The following is a 24,648-nucleotide window of genomic DNA, read 5'->3' on the forward strand; positions in this document are numbered from 1 at the left end:
AATGAAAATATACATGGCATTCCTCGCAGCAAATGAAAATGTTTCATTTCTTGCTACTTTTTTCCCGCAGTGGCAAAGAAATATATCGTTTTTTCCTCTGAAAGTTCAACACAATGCAACCTTCCAAAATAGAATTCTGACATCAAGAATTCCGTCTATAGTACATTTGAGTGCACCTGTCATTTTCTCAGTCTCTGTGTATGCATGGAGCAAGATATAGGCTCATGGATTTAAGAATGAGAGGATATCATGAGACAGCAATCTCCACCTACGGCCATACTACCTTGACAGCGCCCGATCCCGTCAGATCTTGGAAGCTAAGCAGGGTGAGGCTTGATTAGTACTGGGTTGGGAGACTGCCTGGGAATACCAGGTGCTGTAGGGGTTTTTATTTTTCGCTTCCCTAATGAAAATATACATGGCATTCCTCGCAGCAAATGAAAATGTTTCATTTCTTGCTACTTTTTTCCCGCAGTGGCAAAGAAATATATCGTTTTTTCCTCTGAAAGTTCAACACAATGCAACCTTCCAAAATAGAATTCTGACATCAAGAATTCCGTCTATAGTACATTTGAGTGCACCTGTCATTTTCTCAGTCTCTGTGTATGCATGGAGCAAGATATAGGCTCATGGATTTAAGAATGAGAGGATATCATGAGACAGCAATCTCCACCTACGGCCATACTACCTTGAAAGCGCCCGATCCCGTCAGATCTCGGAAGCTAAGCAGGGTGAGGCTTGATTAGTACTGGGTTGGGAGACTGCCTGGGAATACCAGGTGCTGTGGGTGTTTTTATTTTTTGCTTCCCTAATGAAAATATACATGGCATTCCTTGCAGCAAATGAAAATGTTTCATTTTTTACTACTTTTTTCCCGCAGTGGCAAAGAAATATATCGTTTTTTCCTCAGAAAGTTCAACACAATGCAACCTTCCAAAATAGAATTCTGACATCAAGAATTCCGTCTATAGTACATTTGAGTGCACCTGTCATTTTCTCAGTCTCTGTGTATGCATGGAGCAAGATATAGGCTCATGGATTTAAGAATGAGAGGATATCATGAGACAGCAATCTCCACCTACGGCCATACTACCTTGAAAGCGCCCGATCCCGTCAGATCTCGGAAGCTAAGCAGGGTGAGGCTTGATTAGTCCTGGGTTGGGAGACTGCCTGGGAATACCAGGTGCTGTAGGGGTTTTTATTTTTCGCTTCCCTAATGAAAATATACATGGCATTCCTCGCAGCAAATGAAAATGTTTCATTTCTTGCTACTTTTTTCCCGGAGTGGCAAAGAAATATATTGTTTTTTCCTCTGAAAGTTCAACACAATGCAACCTTCCAAAATAGAATTCTGACATCAAGAATTCCGTCTATAGTATATTTGAGTGCACCTGTCATTTTCTCAGTCTCTGATTTAATTTCTCCATTTAAGGTAATTCTTCAAGAATGTATTTTTTTAACGGTCACAATAATACACTTATGCCTCCCATGTCATTTAGAAATATATCATACAGGCCTCAGAACACTCAGCATGTTATATGGTGAGCTTGTGGCTCACAGAGTTGGGGTGTGCAGTGTTCAAGCTGATACTTGGAAGAGATAGTGAGTTCAAATCCAAACAGGAGGAGGTTGAATATAGGCACCTCTGAAATTTTTTACTACTTTTTTCCCGCAGTGGCAAAGAAATCTATCGTTTTTTCCTCTGAAAGTTCAACACAATGCAACCTTCCAAAATAGAATTCTGACATCAAGAATTCCGTCTATAGTACATTTGAGTGCACCTGTCATTTTCTCAGTCTCTGTGTATGCATGGAGCAAGATATAGGCTCATGGATTTAAGAATGAGAGGATATCATGAGACAGCAATCTCCACCTACGGCCATACTACCTTGACAGCGCCCGATCCCGTCAGATCTCGGAAGCTAAGCAGGGTGAGGCTTGATTAGTACTGGGTTGGGAGACTGCCTGGGAATACCAGGTGCTGTAGGGGTTTTTATTTTTTGCTTCCCTAATGAAAATATACATGGCATTCCTCGCAGCAAATGAAAATGTTTCATTTCTTGCTACTTTTTTCCCGCAGTGGCAAAGAAATCTATCGTTTTTTCCTCTGAAAGTTCAACACAATGCAACCTTCCAAAATAGAATTCTGACATCAAGAATTCCGTCTATAGTACATTTGAGTGCACCTGTCATTTTCTCAGTCTCTGTGTATGCATGGAGCAAGATATAGGCTCATGGATTTAAGAATGAGAGGATATCATGAGACAGCAATCTCCACCTACGGCCATACTACCTTGACAGCGCCCGATCCCGTCAGATCTCGGAAGCTAAGCAGGGTGAGGCTTGATTAGTACTGGGTTGGGAGACTGCCTGGGAATACCAGGTGCTGTAGGGGTTTTTATTTTTCGCTTCCCTAATGAAAATATACATGGCATTCCTCGCAGCAAATGAAAATGTTTCATTTCTTGCTACTTTTTTCCCGCAGTGGCAAAGAAATCTATCGTTTTTTCCTCTGAAAGTTCAACACAATGCAACCTTCCAAAATAGAATTCTGACATCAAGAATTCCGTCTATAGTACATTTGAGTGCACCTGTCATTTTCTCAGTCTCTGTGTATGCATGGAGCAAGATATAGGCTCATGGATTTAAGAATGAGAGGATATCATGAGACAGCAATCTCCACCTACGGCCATACTACCTTGAAAGCGCCCGATCCCGTCAGATCTCGGAAGCTAAGCAGGGTGAGGCTTGATTAGTACTGGGTTGGGAGACTGCCTGGGAATACCAGGTGCTGTAGGGGTTTTTATTTTTCGCTTCCCTAATGAAAATATACATGGCATTCCTCGCAGCAAATGAAAATGTTTCATTTCTTGCTACTTTTTTCCCGGAGTGGCAAAGAAATATATTGTTTTTTCCTCAGAAAGTTCAACACAATGCAACCTTCCAAAATAGAATTCTGACATCAAGAATTCCGTCTATAGTACATTTGAGTGCACCTGTCATTTTCTCAGTCTCTGTGTATGCATGGAGCAAGATATAGGCTCATGGATTTAAGAATGAGAGGATATCATGAGACAGCAATCTCCACCTACGGCCATACTACCTTGACAGCGCCCGATCCCGTCAGATCTCGGAAGCTAAGCAGGGTGAGGCTTGATTAGTACTGGGTTGGGAGACTGCCTGGGAATACCAGGTGCTGTAGGGGTTTTTATTTTTCGCTTCCCTAATGAAAATATACATGGCATTCCTCGCAGCAAATGAAAATGTTTCATTTCTTGCTACTTTTTTCCCGCAGTGGCAAAGAAATATATCGTTTTTTCCTCTGAAAGTTCAACACAATGCAACCTTCCAAAATAGAATTCTGACATCAAGAATTCCGTCTATAGTACATTTGAGTGCACCTGTCATTTTCTCAGTCTCTGTGTATGCATGGAGCAAGATATAGGCTCATGGATTTAAGAATGAGAGGATATCATGAGACAGCAATCTCCACCTACGGCCATACTACCTTGACAGCGCCCGATCCCGTCAGATCTCGGAAGCTAAGCAGGGTGAGGCTTGATTAGTACTGGGTTGGGAGACTGCCTGGGAATACCAGGTGCTGTAGGGGTTTTTATTTTTCGCTTCCCTAATGAAAATATACATGGCATTCCTCGCAGCAAATGAAAATGTTTCATTTCTTGCTACTTTTTTCCCGCAGTGGCAAATAAATATATCGTTTTTTCCTCTGAAAGTTCAACACAATGCAACCTTCCAAAATAGAATTCTGACATCAAGAATTCCGTCTATAGTACATTTGAGTGCACCTGTCATTTTCTCAGTCTCTGTGTATGCATGGAGCAAGATATAGGCTCATGGATTTAAGAATGAGAGGATATCATGAGACAGCAATCTCCACCTACGGCCATACTACCTTGACAGCGCCCGATCCCGTCAGATCTCGGAAGCTAAGCAGGGTGAGGCTTGATTAGTACTGGGTTGGGAGACTGCCTGGGAATACCAGGTGCTGTAGGGGTTTTTATTTTTCGCTTCCCTAATGAAAATATACATGGCATTCCTCGCAGCAAATGAAAATGTTTCATTTCTTGCTACTTTTTTCCCGCAGTGGCAAAGAAATATATCGTTTTTTCCTCTGAAAGTTCAACACAATGCAACCTTCCAAAATAGAATTCTGACATCAAGAATTCCGTCTATAGTACATTTGAGTGCACCTGTCATTTTCTCAGTCTCTGTGTATGCATGGAGCAAGATATAGGCTCATGGATTTAAGAATGAGAGGATATCATGAGACAGCAATCTCCACCTACGGCCATACTACCTTGAAAGCGCCCGATCCCGTCAGATCTCGGAAGCTAAGCAGGGTGAGGCTTGATTAGTACTGGGTTGGGAGACTGCCTGGGAATACCAGGTGCTGTGGGTGTTTTTATTTTTTGCTTCCCTAATGAAAATATACATGGCATTCCTTGCAGCAAATGAAAATGTTTCATTTTTTACTACTTTTTTCCCGCAGTGGCAAAGAAATCTATCGTTTTTTCCTCTGAAAGTTCAACACAATGCAACCTTCCAAAATAGAATTCTGACATCAAGAATTCCGTCTATAGTACATTTGAGTGCACCTGTCATTTTCTCAGTCTCTGTGTATGCATGGAGCAAGATATAGGCTCATGGATTTAAGAATGAGAGGATATCATGAGACAGCAATCTCCACCTACGGCCATACTACCTTGACAGCGCCCGATCCCGTCAGATCTCGGAAGCTAAGCAGGGTGAGGCTTGATTAGTACTGGGTTGGGAGACTGCCTGGGAATACCAGGTGCTGTAGGGGTTTTTATTTTTTGCTTCCCTAATGAAAATATACATGGCATTCCTCGCAGCAAATGAAAATGTTTCATTTCTTGCTACTTTTTTCCCGCAGTGGCAAAGAAATCTATCGTTTTTTCCTCTGAAAGTTCAACACAATGCAACCTTCCAAAATAGAATTCTGACATCAAGAATTCCGTCTATAGTACATTTGAGTGCACCTGTCATTTTCTCAGTCTCTGTGTATGCATGGAGCAAGATATAGGCTCATGGATTTAAGAATGAGAGGATATCATGAGACAGCAATCTCCACCTACGGCCATACTACCTTGACAGCGCCCGATCCCGTCAGATCTCGGAAGCTAAGCAGGGTGAGGCTTGATTAGTACTGGGTTGGGAGACTGCCTGGGAATACCAGGTGCTGTAGGGGTTTTTATTTTTTGCTTCCCTAATGAAAATATACATGGCATTCCTCGCAGCAAATGAAAATGTTTCATTTCTTGCTACTTTTTTCCCGCAGTGGCAAAGAAATCTATCGTTTTTTCCTCTGAAAGTTCAACACAATGCAACCTTCCAAAATAGAATTCTGACATCAAGAATTCCGTCTATAGTACATTTGAGTGCACCTGTCATTTTCTCAGTCTCTGTGTATGCATGGAGCAAGATATAGGCTCATGGATTTAAGAATGAGAGGATATCATGAGACAGCAATCTCCACCTACGGCCATACTACCTTGACAGCGCCCGATCCCGTCAGATCTCGGAAGCTAAGCAGGGTGAGGCTTGATTAGTACTGGGTTGGGAGACTGCCTGGGAATACCAGGTGCTGTAGGGGTTTTTATTTTTCGCTTCCCTAATGAAAATATACATGGCATTCCTCGCAGCAAATGAAAATGTTTCATTTCTTGCTACTTTTTTCCCGCAGTGGCAAAGAAATCTATCGTTTTTTCCTCTGAAAGTTCAACACAATGCAACCTTCCAAAATAGAATTCTGACATCAAGAATTCCGTCTATAGTACATTTGAGTGCACCTGTCATTTTCTCAGTCTCTGTGTATGCATGGAGCAAGATATAGGCTCATGGATTTAAGAATGAGAGGATATCATGAGACAGCAATCTCCACCTACGGCCATACTACCTTGAAAGCGCCCGATCCCGTCAGATCTCGGAAGCTAAGCAGGGTGAGGCTTGATTAGTACTGGGTTGGGAGACTGCCTGGGAATACCAGGTGCTGTAGGGGTTTTTATTTTTCGCTTCCCTAATGAAAATATACATGGCATTCCTCGCAGCAAATGAAAATGTTTCATTTCTTGCTACTTTTTTCCCGGAGTGGCAAAGAAATATATTGTTTTTTCCTCAGAAAGTTCAACACAATGCAACCTTCCAAAATAGAATTCTGACATCAAGAATTCCGTCTATAGTACATTTGAGTGCACCTGTCATTTTCTCAGTCTCTGTGTATGCATGGAGCAAGATATAGGCTCATGGATTTAAGAATGAGAGGATATCATGAGACAGCAATCTCCACCTACGGCCATACTACCTTGACAGCGCCCGATCCCGTCAGATCTCGGAAGCTAAGCAGGGTGAGGCTTGATTAGTACTGGGTTGGGAGACTGCCTGGGAATACCAGGTGCTGTAGGGGTTTTTATTTTTCGCTTCCCTAATGAAAATATACATGGCATTCCTCGCAGCAAATGAAAATGTTTCATTTCTTGCTACTTTTTTCCCGCAGTGGCAAAGAAATATATCGTTTTTTCCTCTGAAAGTTCAACACAATGCAACCTTCCAAAATAGAATTCTGACATCAAGAATTCCGTCTATAGTACATTTGAGTGCACCTGTCATTTTCTCAGTCTCTGTGTATGCATGGAGCAAGATATAGGCTCATGGATTTAAGAATGAGAGGATATCATGAGACAGCAATCTCCACCTACGGCCATACTACCTTGACAGCGCCCGATCCCGTCAGATCTCGGAAGCTAAGCAGGGTGAGGCTTGATTAGTACTGGGTTGGGAGACTGCCTGGGAATACCAGGTGCTGTAGGGGTTTTTATTTTTCGCTTCCCTAATGAAAATATACATGGCATTCCTCGCAGCAAATGAAAATGTTTCATTTCTTGCTACTTTTTTCCCGCAGTGGCAAATAAATATATCGTTTTTTCCTCTGAAAGTTCAACACAATGCAACCTTCCAAAATAGAATTCTGACATCAAGAATTCCGTCTATAGTACATTTGAGTGCACCTGTCATTTTCTCAGTCTCTGTGTATGCATGGAGCAAGATATAGGCTCATGGATTTAAGAATGAGAGGATATCATGAGACAGCAATCTCCACCTACGGCCATACTACCTTGACAGCGCCCGATCCCGTCAGATCTCGGAAGCTAAGCAGGGTGAGGCTTGATTAGTACTGGGTTGGGAGACTGCCTGGGAATACCAGGTGCTGTAGGGGTTTTTATTTTTCGCTTCCCTAATGAAAATATACATGGCATTCCTCGCAGCAAATGAAAATGTTTCATTTCTTGCTACTTTTTTCCCGCAGTGGCAAAGAAATATATCGTTTTTTCCTCTGAAAGTTCAACACAATGCAACCTTCCAAAATAGAATTCTGACATCAAGAATTCCGTCTATAGTACATTTGAGTGCACCTGTCATTTTCTCAGTCTCTGTGTATGCATGGAGCAAGATATAGGCTCATGGATTTAAGAATGAGAGGATATCATGAGACAGCAATCTCCACCTACGGCCATACTACCTTGAAAGCGCCCGATCCCGTCAGATCTCGGAAGCTAAGCAGGGTGAGGCTTGATTAGTACTGGGTTGGGAGACTGCCTGGGAATACCAGGTGCTGTGGGTGTTTTTATTTTTTGCTTCCCTAATGAAAATATACATGGCATTCCTTGCAGCAAATGAAAATGTTTCATTTTTTACTACTTTTTTCCCGCAGTGGCAAAGAAATCTATCGTTTTTTCCTCTGAAAGTTCAACACAATGCAACCTTCCAAAATAGAATTCTGACATCAAGAATTCCGTCTATAGTACATTTGAGTGCACCTGTCATTTTCTCAGTCTCTGTGTATGCATGGAGCAAGATATAGGCTCATGGATTTAAGAATGAGAGGATATCATGAGACAGCAATCTCCACCTACGGCCATACTACCTTGACAGCGCCCGATCCCGTCAGATCTCGGAAGCTAAGCAGGGTGAGGCTTGATTAGTACTGGGTTGGGAGACTGCCTGGGAATACCAGGTGCTGTAGGGGTTTTTATTTTTTGCTTCCCTAATGAAAATATACATGGCATTCCTCGCAGCAAATGAAAATGTTTCATTTCTTGCTACTTTTTTCCCGCAGTGGCAAAGAAATCTATCGTTTTTTCCTCTGAAAGTTCAACACAATGCAACCTTCCAAAATAGAATTCTGACATCAAGAATTCCGTCTATAGTACATTTGAGTGCACCTGTCATTTTCTCAGTCTCTGTGTATGCATGGAGCAAGATATAGGCTCATGGATTTAAGAATGAGAGGATATCATGAGACAGCAATCTCCACCTACGGCCATACTACCTTGACAGCGCCCGATCCCGTCAGATCTCGGAAGCTAAGCAGGGTGAGGCTTGATTAGTACTGGGTTGGGAGACTGCCTGGGAATACCAGGTGCTGTAGGGGTTTTTATTTTTCGCTTCCCTAATGAAAATATACATGGCATTCCTCGCAGCAAATGAAAATGTTTCATTTCTTGCTACATTTTTCCCGCAGTGGCAAAGAAATCTATCGTTTTTTCCTCTGAAAGTTCAACACAATGCAACCTTCCAAAATAGAATTCTGACATCAAGAATTCCGTCTATAGTACATTTGAGTGCACCTGTCATTTTCTCAGTCTCTGTGTATGCATGGAGCAAGATATAGGCTCATGGATTTAAGAATGAGAGGATATCATGAGACAGCAATCTCCACCTACGGCCATACTACCTTGAAAGCGCCCGATCCCGTCAGATCTCGGAAGCTAAGCAGGGTGAGGCTTGATTAGTACTGGGTTGGGAGACTGCCTGGGAATACCAGGTGCTGTAGGGGTTTTTATTTTTCGCTTCCCTAATGAAAATATACATGGCATTCCTCGCAGCAAATGAAAATGTTTCATTTCTTGCTACTTTTTTCCCGGAGTGGCAAAGAAATATATTGTTTTTTCCTCAGAAAGTTCAACACAATGCAACCTTCCAAAATAGAATTCTGACATCAAGAATTCCGTCTATAGTACATTTGAGTGCACCTGTCATTTTCTCAGTCTCTGTGTATGCATGGAGCAAGATATAGGCTCATGGATTTAAGAATGAGAGGATATCATGAGACAGCAATCTCCACCTACGGCCATACTACCTTGACAGCGCCCGATCCCGTCAGATCTCGGAAGCTAAGCAGGGTGAGGCTTGATTAGTACTGGGTTGGGAGACTGCCTGGGAATACCAGGTGCTGTAGGGGTTTTTATTTTTCGCTTCCCTAATGAAAATATACATGGCATTCCTCGCAGCAAATGAAAATGTTTCATTTCTTGCTACTTTTTTCCCGCAGTGGCAAAGAAATATATCGTTTTTTCCTCTGAAAGTTCAACACAATGCAACCTTCCAAAATAGAATTCTGACATCAAGAATTCCGTCTATAGTACATTTGAGTGCACCTGTCATTTTCTCAGTCTCTGTGTATGCATGGAGCAAGATATAGGCTCATGGATTTAAGAATGAGAGGATATCATGAGACAGCAATCTCCACCTACGGCCATACTACCTTGACAGCGCCCGATCCCGTCAGATCTCGGAAGCTAAGCAGGGTGAGGCTTGATTAGTACTGGGTTGGGAGACTGCCTGGGAATACCAGGTGCTGTAGGGGTTTTTATTTTTCGCTTCCCTAATGAAAATATACATGGCATTCCTCGCAGCAAATGAAAATGTTTCATTTCTTGCTACTTTTTTCCCGCAGTGGCAAATAAATATATCGTTTTTTCCTCTGAAAGTTCAACACAATGCAACCTTCCAAAATAGAATTCTGACATCAAGAATTCCGTCTATAGTACATTTGAGTGCACCTGTCATTTTCTCAGTCTCTGTGTATGCATGGAGCAAGATATAGGCTCATGGATTTAAGAATGAGAGGATATCATGAGACAGCAATCTCCACCTACGGCCATACTACCTTGACAGCGCCCGATCCCGTCAGATCTCGGAAGCTAAGCAGGGTGAGGCTTGATTAGTACTGGGTTGGGAGACTGCCTGGGAATACCAGGTGCTGTAGGGGTTTTTATTTTTCGCTTCCCTAATGAAAATATACATGGCATTCCTCGCAGCAAATGAAAATGTTTCATTTCTTGCTACTTTTTTCCCGCAGTGGCAAAGAAATATATCGTTTTTTCCTCTGAAAGTTCAACACAATGCAACCTTCCAAAATAGAATTCTGACATCAAGAATTCCGTCTATAGTACATTTGAGTGCACCTGTCATTTTCTCAGTCTCTGTGTATGCATGGAGCAAGATATAGGCTCATGGATTTAAGAATGAGAGGATATCATGAGACAGCAATCTCCACCTACGGCCATACTACCTTGAAAGCGCCCGATCCCGTCAGATCTCGGAAGCTAAGCAGGGTGAGGCTTGATTAGTACTGGGTTGGGAGACTGCCTGGGAATACCAGGTGCTGTGGGTGTTTTTATTTTTTGCTTCCCTAATGAAAATATACATGGCATTCCTTGCAGCAAATGAAAATGTTTCATTTTTTACTACTTTTTTCCCGCAGTGGCAAAGAAATATATCGTTTTTTCCTCAGAAAGTTCAACACAATGCAACCTTCCAAAATAGAATTCTGACATCAAGAATTCCGTCTATAGTACATTTGAGTGCACCTGTCATTTTCTCAGTCTCTGTGTATGCATGGAGCAAGATATAGGCTCATGGATTTAAGAATGAGAGGATATCATGAGACAGCAATCTCCACCTACGGCCATACTACCTTGAAAGCGCCCGATCCCGTCAGATCTCGGAAGCTAAGCAGGGTGAGGCTTGATTAGTCCTGGGTTGGGAGACTGCCTGGGAATACCAGGTGCTGTAGGGGTTTTTATTTTTCGCTTCCCTAATGAAAATATACATGGCATTCCTCGCAGCAAATGAAAATGTTTCATTTCTTGCTACTTTTTTCCCGGAGTGGCAAAGAAATATATTGTTTTTTCCTCTGAAAGTTCAACACAATGCAACCTTCCAAAATAGAATTCTGACATCAAGAATTCCGTCTATAGTATATTTGAGTGCACCTGTCATTTTCTCAGTCTCTGATTTAATTTCTCCATTTAAGGTAATTCTTCAAGAATGTATTTTTTTAACGGTCACAATAATACACTTATGCCTCCCATGTCATTTAGAAATATATCATACAGGCCTCAGAACACTCAGCATGTTATATGGTGAGCTTGTGGCTCACAGAGTTGGGGTGTGCAGTGTTCAAGCTGATACTTGGAAGAGATAGTGAGTTCAAATCCAAACAGGAGGAGGTTGAATATAGGCACCTCTGAAATTTTTTACTACTTTTTTCCCGCAGTGGCAAAGAAATCTATCGTTTTTTCCTCTGAAAGTTCAACACAATGCAACCTTCCAAAATAGAATTCTGACATCAAGAATTCCGTCTATAGTACATTTGAGTGCACCTGTCATTTTCTCAGTCTCTGTGTATGCATGGAGCAAGATATAGGCTCATGGATTTAAGAATGAGAGGATATCATGAGACAGCAATCTCCACCTACGGCCATACTACCTTGACAGCGCCCGATCCCGTCAGATCTCGGAAGCTAAGCAGGGTGAGGCTTGATTAGTACTGGGTTGGGAGACTGCCTGGGAATACCAGGTGCTGTGGGTGTTTTTATTTTTTGCTTCCCTAATGAAAATATACATGGCATTCCTTGCAGCAAATGAAAATGTTTCATTTTTTACTACTTTTTTCCCGCAGTGGCAAAGAAATATATCGTTTTTTCCTCAGAAAGTTCAACACAATGCAACCTTCCAAAATAGAATTCTGACATCAAGAATTCCGTCTATAGTACATTTGAGTGCACCTGTCATTTTCTCAGTCTCTGTGTATGCATGGAGCAAGATATAGGCTCATGGATTTAAGAATGAGAGGATATCATGAGACAGCAATCTCCACCTACGGCCATACTACCTTGACAGCGCCCGATCCCGTCAGATCTCGGAAGCTAAGCAGGGTGAGGCTTGATTAGTACTGGGTTGGGAGACTGCCTGGGAATACCAGGTGCTGTAGGGGTTTTTATTTTTCGCTTCCCTAATGAAAATATACATGGCATTCCTCGCAGCAAATGAAAATGTTTCATTTCTTGCTACTTTTTTCCCGCAGTGGCAAAGAAATATATCGTTTTTTCCTCTGAAAGTTCAACACAATGCAACCTTCCAAAATAGAATTCTGACATCAAGAATTCCGTCTATAGTACATTTGAGTGCACCTGTCATTTTCTCAGTCTCTGTGTATGCATGGAGCAAGATATAGGCTCATGGATTTAAGAATGAGAGGATATCATGAGACAGCAATCTCCACCTACGGCCATACTACCTTGAAAGCGCCCGATCCCGTCAGATCTCGGAAGCTAAGCAGGGTGAGGCTTGATTAGTACTGGGTTGGGAGACTGCCTGGGAATACCAGGTGCTGTGAGTGTTTTTATTTTTTGCTTCACTAATCAAAATATACATGGCATTCCTTGCAGCAAATGAAAATGTTTCATTTTTTACTACTTTTTTCCCGCAGTGGCAAAGAAATCTATCGTTTTTTCCTCTGAAAGTTCAACACAATGCAACCTTCCAAAATAGAATTCTGACATCAAGAATTCCGTCTATAGTACATTTGAGTGCACCTGTCATTTTCTCAGTCTCTGTGTATGCATGGAGCAAGATATAGGCTCATGGATTTAAGAATGAGAGGATATCATGAGACAGCAATCTCCACCTACGGCCATACTACCTTGACAGCGCCCGATCCCGTCAGATCTCGGAAGCTAAGCAGGGTGAGGCTTGATTAGTACTGGGTTGGGAGACTGCCTGGGAATACCAGGTGCTGTGGGTGTTTTTATTTTTTGCTTCCCTAATGAAAATATACATGGCATTCCTTGCAGCAAATGAAAATGTTTCATTTTTTACTACTTTTTTCCCGCAGTGGCAAAGAAATATATCGTTTTTTCCTCAGAAAGTTCAACACAATGCAACCTTCCAAAATAGAATTCTGACATCAAGAATTCCGTCTATAGTACATTTGAGTGCACCTGTCATTTTCTCAGTCTCTGTGTATGCATGGAGCAAGATATAGGCTCATGGATTTAAGAATGAGAGGATATCATGAGACAGCAATCTCCACCTACGGCCATACTACCTTGACAGCGCCCGATCCCGTCAGATCTCGGAAGCTAAGCAGGGTGAGGCTTGATTAGTACTGGGTTGGGAGACTGCCTGGGAATACCAGGTGCTGTAGGGGTTTTTATTTTTCGCTTCCCTAATGAAAATATACATGGCATTCCTCGCAGCAAATGAAAATGTTTCATTTCTTGCTACTTTTTTCCCGGAGTGGCAAAGAAATATATTGTTTTTTCCTCTGAAAGTTCAACACAATGCAACCTTCCAAAATAGAATTTTGACATCAAGAATTCCGTCTATAGTATATTTGAGTGCACCTGTCATTTTCTCAGTCTCTGATTTAATTTCTCCATTTAAGGTAATTCTTCAAGAATGTATTTTTTTAACGGTCACAATAATACACTTATGCCTCCCATGTCATTTAGAAATATATCATACAGGCCTCAGAACACTCAGCATGTTATATGGTGAGCTTGTGGCTCACAGAGTTGGGGTGTGCAGTGTTCAAGCTGATACTTGGAAGAGATAGTGAGTTCAAATCCAAACAGGAGGAGGTTGAATATAGGCACCTCTGAAATTTTTTACTACTTTTTTCCCGCAGTGGCAAAGAAATCTATCGTTTTTTCCTCTGAAAGTTCAACACAATGCAACCTTCCAAAATAGAATTCTGACATCAAGAATTCCGTCTATAGTACATTTGAGTGCACCTGTCATTTTCTCAGTCTCTGTGTATGCATGGAGCAAGATATAGGCTCATGGATTTAAGAATGAGAGGATATCATGAGACAGCAATCTCCACCTACGGCCATACTACCTTGACAGCGCCCGATCCCGTCAGATCTCGGAAGCTAAGCAGGGTGAGGCTTGATTAGTACTGGGTTGGGAGACTGCCTGGGAATACCAGGTGCTGTAGGGGTTTTTATTTTTCGCTTCCCTAATGAAAATATACATGGCATTCCTCGCAGCAAATGAAAATGTTTCATTTCTTGCTACTTTTTTCCCGCAGTGGCAAAGAAATATATCGTTTTTTCCTCTGAAAGTTCAACACAATGCAACCTTCCAAAATAGAATTCTGACATCAAGAATTCCGTCTATAGTACATTTGAGTGCACCTGTCATTTTCTCAGTCTCTGTGTATGCATGGAGCAAGATATAGGCTCATGGATTTAAGAATGAGAGGATATCATGAGACAGCAATCTCCACCTACGGCCATACTACCTTGACAGCGCCCGATCCCGTCAGATCTCGGAAGCTAAGCAGGGTGAGGCTTGATTAGTACTGGGTTGGGAGACTGCCTGGGAATACCAGGTGCTGTAGGGGTTTTTATTTTTCGCTTCCCTAATGAAAATATACATGGCATTCCTCGCAGCAAATGAAAATGTTTCATTTCTTGCTACTTTTTTCCCGCAGTGGCAAAGAAATATATCGTTTTTTCCTCTGAAAGTTCAACACAATGCAACCTTCCAAAATAGAATTCTGACATCAAGAATTCCGTCTATAGTACATTTGAGTGCACCTGTCATTTTCTCAGTCTCTGTGTATGCATGGAGCAAGATATAGGCTCATGGATTTAAGAATGAGAGGATATCATGAGACAGCAATCTCCACCTACGGCCATACTACCTTGAAAGCGCCCGATCCCGTCAGATCTCGGAAGCTAAGCAGGGTGAGGCTTGATTAGTACTGGGTTGGGAGACTGCCTGGGAATACCAGGTGCTGTGGGTGTTTTTATTTTTTGCTTCCCTAATGAAAATATACATGGCATTCCTTGCAGCAAATGAAAATGTTTCATTTTTTACTACTTTTTTCCCGCAGTGGCAAAGAAATATATCGTTTTTTCCTCAGAAAGTTCAACACAATGCAACCTTCCAAAATAGAATTCTGACATCAAGAATTCCGTCTATAGTACATTTGAGTGCACCTGTCATTTTCTCAGTCTCTGTGTATGCATGGAGCAAGATATAGGCTCATGGATTTAAGAATGAGAGGATATCATGAGACAGCAATCTCCACCTACGGCCATACTACCTTGAAAGCGCCCGATCCCGTCAGATCTCGGAAGCTAAGCAGGGTGAGGCTTGATTAGTCCTGGGTTGGGAGACTGCCTGGGAATACCAGGTGCTGTAGGGGTTTTTATTTTTCGCTTCCCTAATGAAAATATACATGGCATTCCTCGCAGCAAATGAAAATGTTTCATTTCTTGCTACTTTTTTCCCGGAGTGGCAAAGAAATATATTGTTTTTTCCTCTGAAAGTTCAACACAATGCAACCTTCCAAAATAGAATTCTGACATCAAGAATTCCGTCTATAGTATATTTGAGTGCACCTGTCATTTTCTCAGTCTCTGATTTAATTTCTCCATTTAAGGTAATTCTTCAAGAATGTATTTTTTTAACGGTCACAATAATACACTTATGCCTCCCATGTCATTTAGAAATATATCATACAGGCCTCAGAACACTCAGCATGTTATATGGTGAGCTTGTGGCTCACAGAGTTGGGGTGTGCAGTGTTCAAGCTGATACTTGGAAGAGATAGTGAGTTCAAATCCAAACAGGAGGAGGTTGAATATAGGCACCTCTGAAATTTTTTACTACTTTTTTCCCGCAGTGGCAAAGAAATCTATCGTTTTTTCCTCTGAAAGTTCAACACAATGCAACCTTCCAAAATAGAATTCTGACATCAAGAATTCCGTCTATAGTACATTTGAGTGCACCTGTCATTTTCTCAGTCTCTGTGTATGCATGGAGCAAGATATAGGCTCATGGATTTAAGAATGAGAGGATATCATGAGACAGCAATCTCCACCTACGGCCATACTACCTTGACAGCGCCCGATCCCGTCAGATCTCGGAAGCTAAGCAGGGTGAGGCTTGATTAGTACTGGGTTGGGAGACTGCCTGGGAATACCAGGTGCTGTAGGGGTTTTTATTTTTTGCTTCCCTAATGAAAATATACATGGCATTCCTCGCAGCAAATGAAAATGTTTCATTTCTTGCTACTTTTTTCCCGCAGTGGCAAAGAAATCTATCGTTTTTTCCTCTGAAAGTTCAACACAATGCAACCTTCCAAAATAGAATTCTGACATCAAGAATTCCGTCTATAGTACATTTGAGTGCACCTGTCATTTTCTCAGTCTCTGTGTATGCATGGAGCAAGATATAGGCTCATGGATTTAAGAATGAGAGGATATCATGAGACAGCAATCTCCACCTACGGCCATACTACCTTGACAGCGCCCGATCCCGTCAGATCTCGGAAGCTAAGCAGGGTGAGGCTTGATTAGTACTGGGTTGGGAGACTGCCTGGGAATACCAGGTGCTGTAGGGGTTTTTATTTTTCGCTTCCCTAATGAAAATATACATGGCATTCCTCGCAGCAAATGAAAATGTTTCATTTCTTGCTACTTTTTTCCCGCAGTGGCAAAGAAATCTATCGTTTTTTCCTCTGAAAGTTCAACACAATGCAACCTTCCAAAATAGAATTCTGACATCAAGAATTCCGTCTATAGTACATTTGAGTGCACCTGTCATTTTCTCAGTCTCTGTGTATGCATGGAGCAAGATATAGGCTCATGGATTTAAGAATGAGAGGATATCATGAGACAGCAATCTCCACCTACGGCCATACTACCTTGAAAGCGCCCGATCCCGTCAGATCTCGGAAGCTAAGCAGGGTGAGGCTTGATTAGTACTGGGTTGGGAGACTGCCTGGGAATACCAGGTGCTGTAGGGGTTTTTATTTTTCGCTTCCCTAATGAAAATATACATGGCATTCCTCGCAGCAAATGAAAATGTTTCATTTCTTGCTACTTTTTTCCCGGAGTGGCAAAGAAATATATTGTTTTTTCCTCAGAAAGTTCAACACAATGCAACCTTCCAAAATAGAATTCTGACATCAAGAATTCCGTCTATAGTACATTTGAGTGCACCTGTCATTTTCTCAGTCTCTGTGTATGCATGGAGCAAGATATAGGCTCATGGATTTAAGAATGAGAGGATATCATGAGACAGCAATCTCCACCTACGGCCATACTACCTTGACAGCGCCCGATCCCGTCAGATCTCGGAAGCTAAGCAGGGTGAGGCTTGATTAGTACTGGGTTGGGAGACTGCCTGGGAATACCAGGTGCTGTAGGGGTTTTTATTTTTCGCTTCCCTAATGAAAATATACATGGCATTCCTCGCAGCAAATGAAAATGTTTCATTTCTTGCTACTTTTTTCCCGCAGTGGCAAAGAAATATATCGTTTTTTCCTCTGAAAGTTCAACACAATGCAACCTTCCAAAATAGAATTCTGACATCAAGAATTCCGTCTATAGTACATTTGAGTGCACCTGTCATTTTCTCAGTCTCTGTGTATGCATGGAGCAAGATATAGGCTCATGGATTTAAGAATGAGAGGATATCATGAGACAGCAATCTCCACCTACGGCCATACTACCTTGACAGCGCCCGATCCCGTCAGATCTCGGAAGCTAAGCAGGGTGAGGCTTGATTAGTACTGGGTTGGGAGACTGCCTGGGAATACCAGGTGCTGTAGGGGTTTTTATTTTTCGCTTCCCTAATGAAAATATACATGGCATTCCTCGCAGCAAATGAAAATGTTTCATTTCTTGCTACTTTTTTCCCGCAGTGGCAAATAAATATATCGTTTTTTCCTCTGAAAGTTCAACACAATGCAACCTTCCAAAATAGAATTCTGACATCAAGAATTCCGTCTATAGTACATTTGAGTGCACCTGTCATTTTCTCAGTCTCTGTGTATGCATGGAGCAAGATATAGGCTCATGGATTTAAGAATGAGAGGATATCATGAGACAGCAATCTCCACCTACGGCCATACTACCTTGACAGCGCCCGATCCCGTCAGATCTCGGAAGCTAAGCAGGGTGAGGCTTGATTAGTACTGGGTTGGGAGACTGCCTGGGAATACCAGGTGCTGTAGGGGTTTTTATTTTTCGCTTCCCTAATGAAAATATACATGGCATTCCTCGCAGCAAATGAAAATGTTTCATTTCTTGCTACTTTTTTCCCGCAGTGGCAAAGAAATATATCGTTTTTTCCTCTGAAAGTTCAACACAATGCAACCTTCCAAAATAGAATTCTGACATCAAGAATTCCGTCTATAGTACATTTGAGTGCACCTGTCATTTTCTCAGTCTCTGTGTATGCATGGAGCAAGATATAGGCTCATGGATTTAAGAATGAGAGGATATCATGAGACAGCAATCTCCACCTACGGCCATACTACCTTGAAAGCGCCCGATCCCGTCAGATCTCGGAAGCTAAGCAGGGTGAGGCTTGATTAGTACTGGGTTGGGAGACTGCCTGGGAATACCAGGTGCTGTGGGTGTTTTTATTTTTTGCTTCCCTAATGAAAATATACATGGCATTCCTTGCAGCAAATGAAAATGTTTCATTTTTTACTACTTTTTTCCCGCAGTGGCAAAGAAATATATCGTTTTTTCCTCAGAAAGTTCAACACAATGCAACCTTCCAAAATAGAATTCTGACATCAAGAATTCCGTCTATAGTACATTTGAGTGCACCTGTCATTTTCTCAGTCTCTGTGTATGCATGGAGCAAGATATAGGCTCATGGATTTAAGAATGAGAGGATATCATGAGACAGCAATCTCCACCTACGGCCATACTACCTTGAAAGCGCCCGATCCCGTCAGATCTCGGAAGCTAAGCAGGGTGAGGCTTGATTAGTCCTGGGTTGGGAGACTGCCTGGGAATACCAGGTGCTGTAGGGGTTTTTATTTTTCGCTTCCCTAATGAAAATATACATGGCATTCCTCGCAGCAAATGAAAATGTTTCATTTCTTGCTACTTTTTTCCCGGAGTGGCAAAGAAATATATTGTTTTTTCCTCTGAAAGTTCAACACAATGCAACCTTCCAAAATAGAATTCTGACATCAAGAATTCCGTCTATAGTATATTTGAGTGCACCTGTCATTTTCTCAGTCTCTGATTTAATTTCTCCATTTAAGGTAATTCTTCAAGAATGTATTTTTTTAACGGTCACAATAATACACTTATGCCTCCCATGTCATTTAGAAATATATCATACAGGCCTCAGAACACTCAGCATGTTATATGGTGAGCTTGTGGCTCACAGAGTTGGGGTGTGCAGTGTTCAAGCTGATACTTGGAAGAGATAGTGAGTTCAAATCCAAACAGGAGGAGGTTGAATATAGGCACCTCTGAAATTTTTTACTACTTTTTTCCCGCAGTGGCAAAGAAATATATCGTTTTTTCCTCTGAAAGTTCAACACAATGCAACCTTCCAAAATAGAATTCTGACATCAAGAATTCCGTCTATAGTACATTTGAGTGCACCTGTCATTTTCTCAGTCTCTGTGTATGCATGGAGCAAGATATAGGCTCATGGATTTAAGAATGAGAGGATATCATGAGACAGCAATCTCCACCTACGGCCATACTACCTTGAAAGCGCCCGATCCCGTCAGATCTCGGAAGCTAAGCAGGGTGAGGCTTGATTAGTACTGGGTTGGGAGACTGCCTGGGAATACCAGGTGCTGTGGGTGCTGTGGGTGTTTTTATTTTTTGCTTCCCTAATGAAAATATACATGGCATTCCTTGCAGCAAATGAAAATGTTTCATTTTTTACTACTTTTTTCCCGCAGTGGCAAAGAAATATATCGTTTTTTCCTCAGAAAGTTCAACACAATGCAACCTTCCAAAATAGAATTCTGACATCAAGAATTCCGTCTATAGTACATTTGAGTGCACCTGTCATTTTCTCAGTCTCTGTGTATGCATGTAGCAAGATATAGGCTCATGGATTTAAGAATGAGAGGATATCATGAGACAGCAATCTCCACCTACGGCCATACTACCTTGAAAGCGCCCGATCCCGTCAGATCTCGGAAGCTAAGCAGGGTGAGGCTTGATTAGTACTGGGTTGGGAGACTGCCTGGGAATACCAGGTGCTGTAGGGGTTTTTATTTTTCGCTTCCCTAATGAAAATATACATGGCATTCCTCGCAGCAAATGAAAATGTTTCATTTCTTGCTACTTTTTTCCCGGAGTGGCAAAGAAATATATTGTTTTTTCCTCTGAAAGTTCAACACAATGCAACCTTCCAAAATAGAATTCTGACATCAAGAATTCCGTCTATAGTATATTTGAGTGCACCTGTCATTTTCTCAGTCTCTGATTTAATTTCTCCATTTAAGGTAATTCTTCAAGAATGTATTTTTTTAACGGTCACAATAATACACTTATGCCTCCCATGTCATTTAGAAATATATCATACAGGCCTCAGAACACTCAGCATGTTATATGGTGAGCTTGTGGCTCACAGAGTTGGGGTGTGCAGTGTTCAAGCTGATACTTGGAAGAGATAGTGAGTTCAAATCCAAACAGGAGGAGGTTGAATATAGGCACCTCTGAAATTTTTTACTACTTTTTTCCCGCAGTGGCAAAGAAATCTATCGTTTTTTCCTCTGAAAGTTCAACACAATGCAACCTTCCAAAATAGAATTCTGACATCAAGAATTCCGTCTATAGTACATTTGAGTGCACCTGTCATTTTCTCAGTCTCTGTGTATGCATGGAGCAAGATATAGGCTCATGGATTTAAGAATGAGAGGATATCATGAGACAGCAATCTCCACCTACGGCCATACTACCTTGACAGCGCCCGATCCCGTCAGATCTCGGAAGCTAAGCAGGGTGAGGCTTGATTAGTACTGGGTTGGGAGACTGCCTGGGAATACCAGGTGCTGTAGGGGTTTTTATTTTTCGCTTCCCTAATGAAAATATACATGGCATTCCTCGCAGCAAATGAAAATGTTTCATTTCTTGCTACTTTTTTCCCGCAGTGGCAAAGAAATATATCGTTTTTTCCTCTGAAAGTTCAACACAATGCAACCTTCCAAAATAGAATTCTGACATCAAGAATTCCGTCTATAGTACATTTGAGTGCACCTGTCATTTTCTCAGTCTCTGTGTATGCATGGAGCAAGATATAGGCTCATGGATTTAAGAATGAGAGGATATCATGAGACAGCAATCTCCACCTACGGCCATACTACCTTGACAGCGCCCGATCCCGTCAGATCTCGGAAGCTAAGCAGGGTGAGGCTTGATTAGTACTGGGTTGGGAGACTGCCTGGGAATACCAGGTGCTGTAGGGGTTTTTATTTTTCGCTTCCCTAATGAAAATATACATGGCATTCCTCGCAGCAAATGAAAATGTTTCATTTCTTGCTACTTTTTTCCCGCAGTGGCAAAGAAATATATCGTTTTTTCCTCTGAAAGTTCAACACAATGCAACCTTCCAAAATAGAATTCTGACATCAAGAATTCCGTCTATAGTACATTTGAGTGCACCTGTCATTTTCTCAGTCTCTGTGTATGCATGGAGCAAGATATAGGCTCATGGATTTAAGAATGAGAGGATATCATGAGACAGCAATCTCCACCTACGGCCATACTACCTTGAAAGCGCCCGATCCCGTCAGATCTCGGAAGCTAAGCAGGGTGAGGCTTGATTAGTACTGGGTTGGGAGACTGCCTGGGAATACCAGGTGCTGTGGGTGTTTTTATTTTTTGCTTCCCTAATGAAAATATACATGGCATTCCTTGCAGCAAATGAAAATGTTTCATTTTTTACTACTTTTTTCCCGCAGTGGCAAAGAAATATATCGTTTTTTCCTCAGAAAGTTCAACACAATGCAACCTTCCAAAATAGAATTCTGACATCAAGAATTCCGTCTATAGTACATTTGAGTGCACCTGTCATTTTCTCAGTCTCTGTGTATGCATGGAGCAAGATATAGGCTCATGGATTTAAGAATGAGAGGATATCATGAGACAGCAATCTCCACCTACGGCCATACTACCTTGAAAGCGCCCGATCCCGTCAGATCTCGGAAGCTAAGCAGGGTGAGGCTTGATTAGTCCTGGGTTGGGAGACTGCCTGGGAATACCAGGTGCTGTAGGGGTTTTTATTTTTCGCTTCCCTAATGAAAATATACATGGCATTCCTCGCAGCAAATGAAAATGTTTCATTTCTTGCTACTTTTTTCCCGGAGTGGCAAAGAAATATATTGTTTTTTCCTCTGAAAGTTCAACACAATGCAACCTTCCAAAATAGAATTCTGACATCAAGAATTCCGTCTATAGTATATTTGAGTGCACCTGTCATTTTCTCAGTCTCTGATTTAATTTCTCCATTTAAGGTAATTCTTCAAGAATGTATTTTTTTAACGGTCACAATAATACACTTATGCCTCCCATGTCATTTAGAAATATATCATACAGGCCTCAGAACACTCAGCATGTTATATGGTGAGCTTGTGGCTCACAGAGTTGGGGTGTGCAGTGTTCAAGCTGATACTTGGAAGAGATAGTGAGTTCAAATCCAAACAGGAGGAGGTTGAATATAGGCACCTCTGAAATTTTTTACTACTTTTTTCCCGCAGTGGCAAAGAAATCTATCGTTTTTTCCTCTGAAAGTTCAACACAATGCAACCTTCCAAAATAGAATTCTGACATCAAGAATTCCGTCTATAGTACATTTGAGTGCACCTGTCATTTTCTCAGTCTCTGTGTATGCATGGAGCAAGATATAGGCTCATGGATTTAAGAATGAGAGGATATCATGAGACAGCAATCTCCACCTACGGCCATACTACCTTGACAGCGCCCGATCCCGTCAGATCTCGGAAGCTAAGCAGGGTGAGGCTTGATTAGTACTGGGTTGGGAGACTGCCTGGGAATACCAGGTGCTGTAGGGGTTTTTATTTTTTGCTTCCCTAATGAAAATATACATGGCATTCCTCGCAGCAAATGAAAATGTTTCATTTCTTGCTACTTTTTTCCCGCAGTGGCAAAGAAATCTATCGTTTTTTCCTCTGAAAGTTCAACACAATGCAACCTTCCAAAATAGAATTCTGACATCAAGAATTCCGTCTATAGTACATTTGAGTGCACCTGTCATTTTCTCAGTCTCTGTGTATGCATGGAGCAAGATATAGGCTCATGGATTTAAGAATGAGAGGATATCATGAGACAGCAATCTCCACCTACGGCCATACTACCTTGACAGCGCCCGATCCCGTCAGATCTCGGAAGCTAAGCAGGGTGAGGCTTGATTAGTACTGGGTTGGGAGACTGCCTGGGAATACCAGGTGCTGTAGGGGTTTTTATTTTTCGCTTCCCTAATGAAAATATACATGGCATTCCTCGCAGCAAATGAAAATGTTTCATTTCTTGCTACTTTTTTCCCGCAGTGGCAAAGAAATCTATCGTTTTTTCCTCTGAAAGTTCAACACAATGCAACCTTCCAAAATAGAATTCTGACATCAAGAATTCCGTCTATAGTACATTTGAGTGCACCTGTCATTTTCTCAGTCTCTGTGTATGCATGGAGCAAGATATAGGCTCATGGATTTAAGAATGAGAGGATATCATGAGACAGCAATCTCCACCTACGGCCATACTACCTTGAAAGCGCCCGATCCCGTCAGATCTCGGAAGCTAAGCAGGGTGAGGCTTGATTAGTACTGGGTTGGGAGACTGCCTGGGAATACCAGGTGCTGTAGGGGTTTTTATTTTTCGCTTCCCTAATGAAAATATACATGGCATTCCTCGCAGCAAATGAAAATGTTTCATTTCTTGCTACTTTTTTCCCGGAGTGGCAAAGAAATATATTGTTTTTTCCTCAGAAAGTTCAACACAATGCAACCTTCCAAAATAGAATTCTGACATCAAGAATTCCGTCTATAGTACATTTGAGTGCACCTGTCATTTTCTCAGTCTCTGTGTATGCATGGAGCAAGATATAGGCTCATGGATTTAAGAATGAGAGGATATCATGAGACAGCAATCTCCACCTACGGCCATACTACCTTGACAGCGCCCGATCCCGTCAGATCTCGGAAGCTAAGCAGGGTGAGGCTTGATTAGTACTGGGTTGGGAGACTGCCTGGGAATACCAGGTGCTGTAGGGGTTTTTATTTTTCGCTTCCCTAATGAAAATATACATGGCATTCCTCGCAGCAAATGAAAATGTTTCATTTCTTGCTACTTTTTTCCCGGAGTGGCAAAGAAATATATCGTTTTTTCCTCTGAAAGTTCAACACAATGCAACCTTCCAAAATAGAATTCTGACATCAAGAATTCCGTCTATAGTACATTTGAGTGCACCTGTCATTTTCTCAGTCTCTGTGTATGCATGGAGCAAGATATAGGCTCATGGATTTAAGAATGAGAGGATATCATGAGACAGCAATCTCCACCTACGGCCATACTACCTTGACAGCGCCCGATCCCGTCAGATCTCGGAAGCTAAGCAGGGTGAGGCTTGATTAGTACTGGGTTGGGAGACTGCCTGGGAATACCAGGTGCTGTAGGGGTTTTTATTTTTCGCTTCCCTAATGAAAATATACATGGCATTCCTCGCAGCAAATGAAAA

General features: G+C 41.8%; 54 non-coding genes across 54 annotated transcripts; all 54 read left to right on the plus strand.

The window, feature by feature from the left end:
- The first annotated feature begins 266 nt into the window (after positions 1-266).
- Positions 267-385, plus strand: LOC142482458 (5S ribosomal RNA). Its single transcript, XR_012796694.1, has one exon. It is a non-coding gene; the product is annotated as a 5S ribosomal RNA (ribosomal RNA).
- A 286-nt stretch (positions 386-671) lies between these two features.
- Positions 672-790, plus strand: LOC142482593 (5S ribosomal RNA). The gene has a single exon (XR_012796801.1). It is a non-coding gene; the product is annotated as a 5S ribosomal RNA (ribosomal RNA).
- A 286-nt stretch (positions 791-1,076) lies between these two features.
- LOC142482433 (5S ribosomal RNA) lies at positions 1,077-1,195 on the plus strand. Its single transcript, XR_012796670.1, has one exon. It is a non-coding gene; the product is annotated as a 5S ribosomal RNA (ribosomal RNA).
- Positions 1,196-1,871: 676 nt separating this feature from the next.
- Positions 1,872-1,990, plus strand: LOC142482053 (5S ribosomal RNA). The gene has a single exon (XR_012796302.1). It is a non-coding gene; the product is annotated as a 5S ribosomal RNA (ribosomal RNA).
- Positions 1,991-2,276: 286 nt separating this feature from the next.
- On the plus strand, positions 2,277-2,395 carry LOC142482054 (5S ribosomal RNA). The gene has a single exon (XR_012796303.1). It is a non-coding gene; the product is annotated as a 5S ribosomal RNA (ribosomal RNA).
- Positions 2,396-2,681: 286 nt separating this feature from the next.
- On the plus strand, positions 2,682-2,800 carry LOC142482746 (5S ribosomal RNA). The gene has a single exon (XR_012796950.1). It is a non-coding gene; the product is annotated as a 5S ribosomal RNA (ribosomal RNA).
- Positions 2,801-3,086: 286 nt separating this feature from the next.
- Positions 3,087-3,205, plus strand: LOC142482055 (5S ribosomal RNA). Its single transcript, XR_012796304.1, has one exon. It is a non-coding gene; the product is annotated as a 5S ribosomal RNA (ribosomal RNA).
- Positions 3,206-3,491: 286 nt separating this feature from the next.
- LOC142482057 (5S ribosomal RNA) lies at positions 3,492-3,610 on the plus strand. The gene has a single exon (XR_012796306.1). It is a non-coding gene; the product is annotated as a 5S ribosomal RNA (ribosomal RNA).
- Positions 3,611-3,896: 286 nt separating this feature from the next.
- LOC142482058 (5S ribosomal RNA) lies at positions 3,897-4,015 on the plus strand. Its single transcript, XR_012796307.1, has one exon. It is a non-coding gene; the product is annotated as a 5S ribosomal RNA (ribosomal RNA).
- A 286-nt stretch (positions 4,016-4,301) lies between these two features.
- On the plus strand, positions 4,302-4,420 carry LOC142482594 (5S ribosomal RNA). The gene has a single exon (XR_012796802.1). It is a non-coding gene; the product is annotated as a 5S ribosomal RNA (ribosomal RNA).
- A 286-nt stretch (positions 4,421-4,706) lies between these two features.
- Positions 4,707-4,825, plus strand: LOC142482059 (5S ribosomal RNA). The gene has a single exon (XR_012796308.1). It is a non-coding gene; the product is annotated as a 5S ribosomal RNA (ribosomal RNA).
- Positions 4,826-5,111: 286 nt separating this feature from the next.
- LOC142482060 (5S ribosomal RNA) lies at positions 5,112-5,230 on the plus strand. Its single transcript, XR_012796309.1, has one exon. It is a non-coding gene; the product is annotated as a 5S ribosomal RNA (ribosomal RNA).
- Positions 5,231-5,516: 286 nt separating this feature from the next.
- Positions 5,517-5,635, plus strand: LOC142482061 (5S ribosomal RNA). The gene has a single exon (XR_012796310.1). It is a non-coding gene; the product is annotated as a 5S ribosomal RNA (ribosomal RNA).
- A 286-nt stretch (positions 5,636-5,921) lies between these two features.
- Positions 5,922-6,040, plus strand: LOC142482747 (5S ribosomal RNA). Its single transcript, XR_012796951.1, has one exon. It is a non-coding gene; the product is annotated as a 5S ribosomal RNA (ribosomal RNA).
- Positions 6,041-6,326: 286 nt separating this feature from the next.
- On the plus strand, positions 6,327-6,445 carry LOC142482063 (5S ribosomal RNA). Its single transcript, XR_012796312.1, has one exon. It is a non-coding gene; the product is annotated as a 5S ribosomal RNA (ribosomal RNA).
- A 286-nt stretch (positions 6,446-6,731) lies between these two features.
- LOC142482064 (5S ribosomal RNA) lies at positions 6,732-6,850 on the plus strand. The gene has a single exon (XR_012796313.1). It is a non-coding gene; the product is annotated as a 5S ribosomal RNA (ribosomal RNA).
- A 286-nt stretch (positions 6,851-7,136) lies between these two features.
- LOC142482065 (5S ribosomal RNA) lies at positions 7,137-7,255 on the plus strand. The gene has a single exon (XR_012796314.1). It is a non-coding gene; the product is annotated as a 5S ribosomal RNA (ribosomal RNA).
- A 286-nt stretch (positions 7,256-7,541) lies between these two features.
- Positions 7,542-7,660, plus strand: LOC142482595 (5S ribosomal RNA). The gene has a single exon (XR_012796803.1). It is a non-coding gene; the product is annotated as a 5S ribosomal RNA (ribosomal RNA).
- Positions 7,661-7,946: 286 nt separating this feature from the next.
- On the plus strand, positions 7,947-8,065 carry LOC142482066 (5S ribosomal RNA). The gene has a single exon (XR_012796315.1). It is a non-coding gene; the product is annotated as a 5S ribosomal RNA (ribosomal RNA).
- A 286-nt stretch (positions 8,066-8,351) lies between these two features.
- LOC142482067 (5S ribosomal RNA) lies at positions 8,352-8,470 on the plus strand. Its single transcript, XR_012796316.1, has one exon. It is a non-coding gene; the product is annotated as a 5S ribosomal RNA (ribosomal RNA).
- Positions 8,471-8,756: 286 nt separating this feature from the next.
- Positions 8,757-8,875, plus strand: LOC142482748 (5S ribosomal RNA). Its single transcript, XR_012796952.1, has one exon. It is a non-coding gene; the product is annotated as a 5S ribosomal RNA (ribosomal RNA).
- Positions 8,876-9,161: 286 nt separating this feature from the next.
- On the plus strand, positions 9,162-9,280 carry LOC142482068 (5S ribosomal RNA). The gene has a single exon (XR_012796317.1). It is a non-coding gene; the product is annotated as a 5S ribosomal RNA (ribosomal RNA).
- Positions 9,281-9,566: 286 nt separating this feature from the next.
- Positions 9,567-9,685, plus strand: LOC142482070 (5S ribosomal RNA). The gene has a single exon (XR_012796318.1). It is a non-coding gene; the product is annotated as a 5S ribosomal RNA (ribosomal RNA).
- A 286-nt stretch (positions 9,686-9,971) lies between these two features.
- Positions 9,972-10,090, plus strand: LOC142482071 (5S ribosomal RNA). Its single transcript, XR_012796319.1, has one exon. It is a non-coding gene; the product is annotated as a 5S ribosomal RNA (ribosomal RNA).
- Positions 10,091-10,376: 286 nt separating this feature from the next.
- Positions 10,377-10,495, plus strand: LOC142482596 (5S ribosomal RNA). Its single transcript, XR_012796804.1, has one exon. It is a non-coding gene; the product is annotated as a 5S ribosomal RNA (ribosomal RNA).
- Positions 10,496-10,781: 286 nt separating this feature from the next.
- LOC142482434 (5S ribosomal RNA) lies at positions 10,782-10,900 on the plus strand. The gene has a single exon (XR_012796671.1). It is a non-coding gene; the product is annotated as a 5S ribosomal RNA (ribosomal RNA).
- A 676-nt stretch (positions 10,901-11,576) lies between these two features.
- On the plus strand, positions 11,577-11,695 carry LOC142482905 (5S ribosomal RNA). The gene has a single exon (XR_012797104.1). It is a non-coding gene; the product is annotated as a 5S ribosomal RNA (ribosomal RNA).
- A 286-nt stretch (positions 11,696-11,981) lies between these two features.
- Positions 11,982-12,100, plus strand: LOC142482072 (5S ribosomal RNA). Its single transcript, XR_012796320.1, has one exon. It is a non-coding gene; the product is annotated as a 5S ribosomal RNA (ribosomal RNA).
- A 286-nt stretch (positions 12,101-12,386) lies between these two features.
- Positions 12,387-12,505, plus strand: LOC142482343 (5S ribosomal RNA). Its single transcript, XR_012796582.1, has one exon. It is a non-coding gene; the product is annotated as a 5S ribosomal RNA (ribosomal RNA).
- A 286-nt stretch (positions 12,506-12,791) lies between these two features.
- Positions 12,792-12,910, plus strand: LOC142482906 (5S ribosomal RNA). The gene has a single exon (XR_012797105.1). It is a non-coding gene; the product is annotated as a 5S ribosomal RNA (ribosomal RNA).
- A 286-nt stretch (positions 12,911-13,196) lies between these two features.
- Positions 13,197-13,315, plus strand: LOC142482073 (5S ribosomal RNA). Its single transcript, XR_012796321.1, has one exon. It is a non-coding gene; the product is annotated as a 5S ribosomal RNA (ribosomal RNA).
- A 676-nt stretch (positions 13,316-13,991) lies between these two features.
- On the plus strand, positions 13,992-14,110 carry LOC142482075 (5S ribosomal RNA). Its single transcript, XR_012796323.1, has one exon. It is a non-coding gene; the product is annotated as a 5S ribosomal RNA (ribosomal RNA).
- A 286-nt stretch (positions 14,111-14,396) lies between these two features.
- LOC142482076 (5S ribosomal RNA) lies at positions 14,397-14,515 on the plus strand. The gene has a single exon (XR_012796324.1). It is a non-coding gene; the product is annotated as a 5S ribosomal RNA (ribosomal RNA).
- A 286-nt stretch (positions 14,516-14,801) lies between these two features.
- Positions 14,802-14,920, plus strand: LOC142482597 (5S ribosomal RNA). Its single transcript, XR_012796805.1, has one exon. It is a non-coding gene; the product is annotated as a 5S ribosomal RNA (ribosomal RNA).
- A 286-nt stretch (positions 14,921-15,206) lies between these two features.
- Positions 15,207-15,325, plus strand: LOC142482435 (5S ribosomal RNA). The gene has a single exon (XR_012796672.1). It is a non-coding gene; the product is annotated as a 5S ribosomal RNA (ribosomal RNA).
- A 676-nt stretch (positions 15,326-16,001) lies between these two features.
- Positions 16,002-16,120, plus strand: LOC142482077 (5S ribosomal RNA). The gene has a single exon (XR_012796325.1). It is a non-coding gene; the product is annotated as a 5S ribosomal RNA (ribosomal RNA).
- A 286-nt stretch (positions 16,121-16,406) lies between these two features.
- On the plus strand, positions 16,407-16,525 carry LOC142482078 (5S ribosomal RNA). The gene has a single exon (XR_012796326.1). It is a non-coding gene; the product is annotated as a 5S ribosomal RNA (ribosomal RNA).
- Positions 16,526-16,811: 286 nt separating this feature from the next.
- On the plus strand, positions 16,812-16,930 carry LOC142482749 (5S ribosomal RNA). Its single transcript, XR_012796953.1, has one exon. It is a non-coding gene; the product is annotated as a 5S ribosomal RNA (ribosomal RNA).
- Positions 16,931-17,216: 286 nt separating this feature from the next.
- Positions 17,217-17,335, plus strand: LOC142482079 (5S ribosomal RNA). Its single transcript, XR_012796327.1, has one exon. It is a non-coding gene; the product is annotated as a 5S ribosomal RNA (ribosomal RNA).
- Positions 17,336-17,621: 286 nt separating this feature from the next.
- Positions 17,622-17,740, plus strand: LOC142482080 (5S ribosomal RNA). The gene has a single exon (XR_012796328.1). It is a non-coding gene; the product is annotated as a 5S ribosomal RNA (ribosomal RNA).
- A 286-nt stretch (positions 17,741-18,026) lies between these two features.
- LOC142482081 (5S ribosomal RNA) lies at positions 18,027-18,145 on the plus strand. Its single transcript, XR_012796329.1, has one exon. It is a non-coding gene; the product is annotated as a 5S ribosomal RNA (ribosomal RNA).
- Positions 18,146-18,431: 286 nt separating this feature from the next.
- Positions 18,432-18,550, plus strand: LOC142482598 (5S ribosomal RNA). The gene has a single exon (XR_012796806.1). It is a non-coding gene; the product is annotated as a 5S ribosomal RNA (ribosomal RNA).
- Positions 18,551-18,836: 286 nt separating this feature from the next.
- Positions 18,837-18,955, plus strand: LOC142482436 (5S ribosomal RNA). Its single transcript, XR_012796673.1, has one exon. It is a non-coding gene; the product is annotated as a 5S ribosomal RNA (ribosomal RNA).
- A 676-nt stretch (positions 18,956-19,631) lies between these two features.
- LOC142482599 (5S ribosomal RNA) lies at positions 19,632-19,750 on the plus strand. The gene has a single exon (XR_012796807.1). It is a non-coding gene; the product is annotated as a 5S ribosomal RNA (ribosomal RNA).
- A 295-nt stretch (positions 19,751-20,045) lies between these two features.
- On the plus strand, positions 20,046-20,164 carry LOC142482751 (5S ribosomal RNA). Its single transcript, XR_012796955.1, has one exon. It is a non-coding gene; the product is annotated as a 5S ribosomal RNA (ribosomal RNA).
- A 676-nt stretch (positions 20,165-20,840) lies between these two features.
- On the plus strand, positions 20,841-20,959 carry LOC142482082 (5S ribosomal RNA). The gene has a single exon (XR_012796330.1). It is a non-coding gene; the product is annotated as a 5S ribosomal RNA (ribosomal RNA).
- Positions 20,960-21,245: 286 nt separating this feature from the next.
- LOC142482083 (5S ribosomal RNA) lies at positions 21,246-21,364 on the plus strand. Its single transcript, XR_012796331.1, has one exon. It is a non-coding gene; the product is annotated as a 5S ribosomal RNA (ribosomal RNA).
- Positions 21,365-21,650: 286 nt separating this feature from the next.
- LOC142482600 (5S ribosomal RNA) lies at positions 21,651-21,769 on the plus strand. Its single transcript, XR_012796808.1, has one exon. It is a non-coding gene; the product is annotated as a 5S ribosomal RNA (ribosomal RNA).
- Positions 21,770-22,055: 286 nt separating this feature from the next.
- Positions 22,056-22,174, plus strand: LOC142482437 (5S ribosomal RNA). The gene has a single exon (XR_012796674.1). It is a non-coding gene; the product is annotated as a 5S ribosomal RNA (ribosomal RNA).
- A 676-nt stretch (positions 22,175-22,850) lies between these two features.
- On the plus strand, positions 22,851-22,969 carry LOC142482084 (5S ribosomal RNA). Its single transcript, XR_012796332.1, has one exon. It is a non-coding gene; the product is annotated as a 5S ribosomal RNA (ribosomal RNA).
- Positions 22,970-23,255: 286 nt separating this feature from the next.
- Positions 23,256-23,374, plus strand: LOC142482086 (5S ribosomal RNA). Its single transcript, XR_012796334.1, has one exon. It is a non-coding gene; the product is annotated as a 5S ribosomal RNA (ribosomal RNA).
- Positions 23,375-23,660: 286 nt separating this feature from the next.
- Positions 23,661-23,779, plus strand: LOC142482752 (5S ribosomal RNA). The gene has a single exon (XR_012796956.1). It is a non-coding gene; the product is annotated as a 5S ribosomal RNA (ribosomal RNA).
- A 286-nt stretch (positions 23,780-24,065) lies between these two features.
- LOC142482087 (5S ribosomal RNA) lies at positions 24,066-24,184 on the plus strand. Its single transcript, XR_012796335.1, has one exon. It is a non-coding gene; the product is annotated as a 5S ribosomal RNA (ribosomal RNA).
- A 286-nt stretch (positions 24,185-24,470) lies between these two features.
- On the plus strand, positions 24,471-24,589 carry LOC142482088 (5S ribosomal RNA). Its single transcript, XR_012796336.1, has one exon. It is a non-coding gene; the product is annotated as a 5S ribosomal RNA (ribosomal RNA).
- Positions 24,590-24,648: the final 59 nt, after the last annotated feature.

This window comes from Ascaphus truei, unplaced genomic scaffold, assembly GCF_040206685.1.
Source record: "Ascaphus truei isolate aAscTru1 unplaced genomic scaffold, aAscTru1.hap1 HAP1_SCAFFOLD_282, whole genome shotgun sequence".
Lineage (NCBI taxonomy): Eukaryota > Metazoa > Chordata > Amphibia > Anura > Ascaphidae > Ascaphus > Ascaphus truei.